Source organism: Cloeon dipterum, chromosome X, assembly GCF_949628265.1.
Source record: "Cloeon dipterum chromosome X, ieCloDipt1.1, whole genome shotgun sequence".
NCBI lineage: Eukaryota > Metazoa > Arthropoda > Insecta > Ephemeroptera > Baetidae > Cloeon > Cloeon dipterum.
The window spans coordinates 6852730-6858729 of NC_088790.1; positions in this window are offsets into that span (position 1 = coordinate 6852730).

The following is a 6000-nucleotide window of genomic DNA, read 5'->3' on the forward strand; positions in this document are numbered from 1 at the left end:
TGAGGAGTGTAGTATTTAATCACTTAAAACGGGTTTGCGCTGTTTGAGCACCAATCAAGCATTCAAATTAATTTTAAATTCTGTTAACTCATATCATGAAGAACAATATAAGAGCGAAATTCATGCCCCAATATTTACGATTGTCAGCTGCGAACTTTAAAATTAATTGAGGGGAACGCTAATTCGCGTTGAAATAAAACTTCTATTTTTTTCCTCGGAATTTTGTAAAGTTTATATTATTTTGCTCTTAACAGAATCCCTAATACACGAAAATGGAGCAATATATAGAAATACCAAATATTTTCGAATGAAGATGCATAACGGACAGTTTTGCTGGTTTAATTAATTGGGGTATTGCCGAAAGCCAAAAAATAAGATAGCAGAAGAGGCGACTTTCTCAGTCTTATTAAATGAACGCGAGTCAGGTTTCATCCATTGTTCAAGTAACAAAAAATATTTGTAGCCTGTTTAATTTTCTGCGGAACTTATTGACTAAGCTACCGCATTTCCCTTAAATGATTCAAGGTTTTTGCATGAGAGTGGCTTGATCGTGGCTAGAGAGTTAAAATTCAACTTTGCCTTTGAAACTAAAACAGGGGTGATTTAATTTAAGTGTTATGCGTGAGATACGGTTTTAGAATTCTTATTTTCCCTGAGCGAGCAGACTGAATTATCCCATCAGCTCAACTTTTCCAAAGACATAATGCAGTTAGGGCGCCTTTTTCCTCCTTCTTTTTGCCTGGTTCTAAATTATCCTGGGAAGGCCCAAGTGTTGACCCGGCGAGCGGCGGTGGTGGCGGCAGCAAAAGGCAGAGAAGGCTTAGCCAAGTGACACATCCGCCGCAAACGCGGCAGCAGAAAAGGGCGAGCGCTGCTCGTTTTTTCAACTAGCATTCCCTGGCTAGGTTCATTCTTCTTTACAAGAGAGCGGCCAGTTAATAGTGAGTACGACGAAACTGCGACATCCGCTATCTCGTTCATGCCGCTGCTGAAGTGAGCTCCTTTGCCGCCGGTTAATTGCTGTGTATACCAACAAATACAGATCTGTGTAATGTGCACGCTTCTTACTTATCAGACGTGTACAACTGGCGCTGCAAATGCAACTTTACTCCTTCTCAACGAACTCTGCGCAGTAAATAGGATACAAATTATCACGTTACTGCAGTTCGTTAGCGCTAATGAAGGCACTCCTAAAAGACGTGTTTAGATAAATGCTATTTTGAGCTGAAATTCTATAGAAGCTCACTCATTAGATTAATTCATTACGAACATCAAAAGGTAAATTTCCTCTTATTAAGTTTTCATGTCTTTTAATGTAAAGATAATCATGTTCTCTGAACGAACGCTCAACTCAGAAGAGTTATTTAATTTAAATATATATATATATATGTAATTTCCTCTTAGAAAGAGTCATTAATTAGCATGAGATAAAATTCGCTATCAAACTATGTATTTTGAGATTCGACCATTTTTTGGAGAAAATGAAATTCAATTGTAAATTAAGCAATAAATTGAATGAAATGAACAATATTTCTCTATTTTCAAAAATAAAAGCTTTGCAGACTTCTTTTTGAGCTTTTGGAATTTTTGGTAAGAGAACAGTTGAGCCATTATTTTCGACTCAAACCCTCTAGTTTCAAAGGCAAGTAATGTAGTTTCTAATTCCACTCACAGGCACTGCCAAATAATAGGATGAAAATTCGACGGCTTGACAGTGCTGAAAGCGCATGCAAGAAAACTGAAACGCGATTGGCCATTATTGTATAGTTGGCTGCGCTCTAACACAAGAGAACGAGGTCTTTTATTTTACGATCCCTCATTATACAAACAATTATAGTGTGCTGCCGGTCTCTCTATATCAGCATGCTTGCTCCCAATAGAGCCAGCAAAGTACACGCGTACCCGAGCGGAACGCACCTTCATAGTCCGTGCGGGGCACATGAGCGAAAAATTTTATCTCCCCTGCACACGTAATTTGGTTGATTTACGAGAATTCACCTTAATTGCTGCTGGTTTTGCGAGTGCGCAACCCATATTCATTGGCCCTTTTAGTGCGAAGTCTATGTATGTGCGTAATAAAGAGCCACCTTGGGCCGTAAAGACTCACGAAAGGTGCAAATTTAAATTAGTTTCTGACGCAAACATCGTTTACCAAGAGATCCAACAATAAAAGATACGAAACATGGCCAAAATAAAATACTGATATTGAATAAACTGAAATTAACACTATACTCAACATACACAATAACTAAACACGCAGGCAATCGATTTTCACACGGCTGGCAACACAACATGATGCTGCTATGAAATGCATCCATTTGTGACGAAATATTTCCTTTTCAACTCATCTTATAGTGTCTGGGGCTGAGCAAATTTGGTCATGTAATGAATTTTCTTGATAATTACTCAACTTAGAGGCAAAAATCTTTTCGCTGTCGTCGTCGGTTTTAGCAACTTCAAACATAATCAACAAAGAAACTTTGATCGATCAGTCTTGATACAAGCTGTTAGTTTATCCTGGCTCTTAATTATCGTGCAAAAATCCAATTTCGCGTTAGTATATTACAAGATCAAACGTTCGTTGACGTTCGATAAGTAGCGGCTTGAAGTTTGATGCCAAACTAATTGATGAAAGCAACCGCACTGACGGAAAGTTACACATTGAGAACAAGAAAAGCTTTGAGCCGCTCGCATGCGCCTATACATACATATCATGTACGTGTACATAAACTCTTTTGTTAAAAGCCAGTGAGCAAACTTTGTCTGGCATGGGCGGCAGTGCTTTAATTGGTTTATTTTGTGATCTGCGCCGGGGCGGTGCACGTTGAAGGCGAGCAACGATTTTTCGACTGACACTAAGCCAACTCGGGCTCTAAGACCCGAGGCCAATGAAAAAAGCAGTTTGTTGCGGTCTGTCGGATCCGTTCGCGGCATTTGGGGGGCAAAAGTTACACACGCGCGCGCACCGTTTTTGCCTTTTTTTCGCTGGGGTCGCTTTTTTATGGCCGTGATTCCAAATTACCGGCGAGCATTTAAAACCGCCGGCAGCTAACCTTTGAGAACGATTTTGACGCGCACGCTTTTTAGAACGGCCCGCCGGTTTATGGAGTTTTCTCCCCGTCCCCCTAGCCCGCTTGCCAGCCTGCTGCGCCCATAATAATGATGATGATAACGAAACATACTTTTTACGCTAAATATTTTATGAATGCACGAGAAGAGAGCTGCCCTAATTTCCCTAAACTGATAAAAGCTCCACCCCGTTAAGCCGGCTCCGCTTCCCGGGGAGCTGCGGCGACAACTTTTTGTTATTAGCGCGAACGTGAGCAGCAGGCGGGCAGGTAGGCAGGTGGGTGGGTGGTTGGCTCCAGCGTCGAGGCAAGATGGACTAAAAAGATCACGTGTGGCTTGCAAGGCCCAGCGGCGGAAGTTAGCTAGGCTTTTTGCCATTCGCGGCTGCCCGACAGGCTGCATAGATATGCCCGCTTTGATGTCTTCTCCTTCCTCCTGCTAGTCTCAGATGTAATGTGACATTGAGTTGTAGAGTGCTGAGTCAGTATTTTTTTCTATCATTTCTTCTCAGAGTTAAATAGGCTGAATTTGGGGGGTGGGGGGTGGGAAGCACACTCTATTTTGCATTTTTTAGAATAAATTAAGCCTCTGAAAATTAAGTCCATCTCAGACTAAAAAAATGCAACGCTTCGGATTGGCATCTTGATGAATGATCTTAGTGAAGAAATTTTAACCCAGATTTAATAAGATACATTAAATGTTTTTACTGTTCTTTGTTCGAAAAATATATACACACATAATACATAAAACGATAAAATTAGACTGTAGCCATCGCAGTGATGAAAATCCCTAATGACATTTGACGGCATACACACTTTCAAAATTCATGCCAAAAATGCTGCTTTAGAAGCACGGGAAATTGCTTAACGGTGCATTTTGGCTCTTGGAAACAAGCCATTAAGTAAATTAATAAGATTAATTGAGTGAAGAAATTACGCAAAATTCGCGACTCTAACTTTGATTTTATAGCAAAAGTTATTATGCGGCAACAAACAATTAGCTGGAAAATTATGGCATTTTTAATCCTTTTAATTTGTAAAACTGTTAAAAAACTGTGTCAAAAATGAAATGTTTGAAATTCCAACGACAAACAAATCGAACAAATCAAACTGGCAGCAAATAAAAGTAAAATAAATATGATTCTCTTTATAACGGGAGTTTAGTAATTTTAATGTGCATAAAATTAGTTAATCAAATATCCACGTAACAAATCTTTTTGCTTAAATTTGCTAAGAAACATCTTCATGAACACTATGAATATTAATAAGAATGTCGGTGTTCGACACGGATTGCCACGTTCGCAATGCTTGTAAGCTGTTGTGTCGCACTTGAATGATCAACAGCCCTGTACTCGCACCAAAGGGCAAAGGAACAATGTGCGGCACCTGACGGGCTGGCAAATATTTAACTCCAAGAGCCACTCTACAGCCGCCTGTTCTTTCTCTGTCACGTTGTTGTCACCGACTGATGGAATTTATAATTAATTTCGGCGACTTTGAAGCTTACCGGGTTGTTGACTTGAGAGATTTCATTCCAGCGGCAATGCCAAGGGAGCGGAAATCAGCATCTCGTAACTGTTGACGCACTTGGTTTTGGATAGACGTAAAACAGAAGGGCACACGCTCGAGCAAGATAATTAATTTCGAGCTTGCTTCCCGCAGCTCCCGTAGAAAACAATACATGTCGCTGGGAATTTAACCATAAAGGCCTCTCTTTGTTTCGGCAGGCTTATCAAATTTGGCTTGCTCGTGAATCTTTTTGCGTAATGGACTTGCGTGTAAATATATTTGCGCACGCAAATTACACTGTGTCGGAGGAATGTTAAAAGTGCAAAAAAGAGAAAGGGCTCTTTGCATTCACCCTTACCTTGGATACGGCTGCCGAAAAGAGGGTCAAAAAAGCGCTCTGAGGAGCAAGCAGGATAAATCTCTCGGAAACAAAGGCCAAAGCAATAATAATGCTTCACAGGGACTCTCCCCGCTGTTGTTTATTTACATTAAAGCGGAAATAGCAATCCCTTTATTCTACTTTATTCAGTCTGATGACTGCTCGTGGAGCACTGCACCGCCACCGGGCCACTGTCGAGAGTTATTTTTAATTATGAGCCCACTATATAATTTTCAGCGCCATTGTTGCCAGCCGCGCGCGCTCCTTTAATAAATTCTTATGGTTCCCCGAAATGTTGCGCGATGCCAAATAATTTGTGGGAGTGAGGCGAGAGAGCACTCCTTTTTCCTGGGAAACTGCTGCTTGTTTTGTCCCATGTTTCAGTGTGCACGGCGAGAAAGAGATATTTTATGCAATACAGGCACTCCTCCGTCGGGAATCGTCCTTATGTTTTTATTTGTCTCCTCTCGAGCACTTTTCTGGGGGTTTTGCCCCATACACAGTGGCGTTAAAAATTAATGCTTTGCTTTGGCGTTTGTGTGGCTTTCAAATATCTGGGGAAAAGCTGCAATTTCCCAGCTCTGCTTTAAAAAAAAACACCCAATTTTAGCTGAAATATGATCGAATAAAAAAAAGCAGAATAACTTTTTCTTCGTGTTTTACTAACGCTTTTTTTGTCCTAGGATTAAATTGAGGTGAATTTCAAACCCTCTCCTGACTCTATTTCCAAGCTTGTCAGCAAGGGTACGTTTTTTCGTTAGCCACAATCTCGTCTGGGAATTAACGCGCGGCTTACAGGGGCTGCCAGCAGGCCGATGCAAATTGAGGAAAGCAGGAGTTGATGGGGAAGGAGTGGCGGCGTGAATGATCAAGTAGCTGTTGACACACACACGCGCACACACCCAACCCTATTGCACAAACGCGCGGGCACGGGAGCTTGAAATAGATGGATAGAAGGACGTCTACGTGCGAATCATGCATTTTTGGCGCGATTGACGTTTATTGTAGTGGACCACTTTCAGCGCAACAAGCATGTTCCTGATA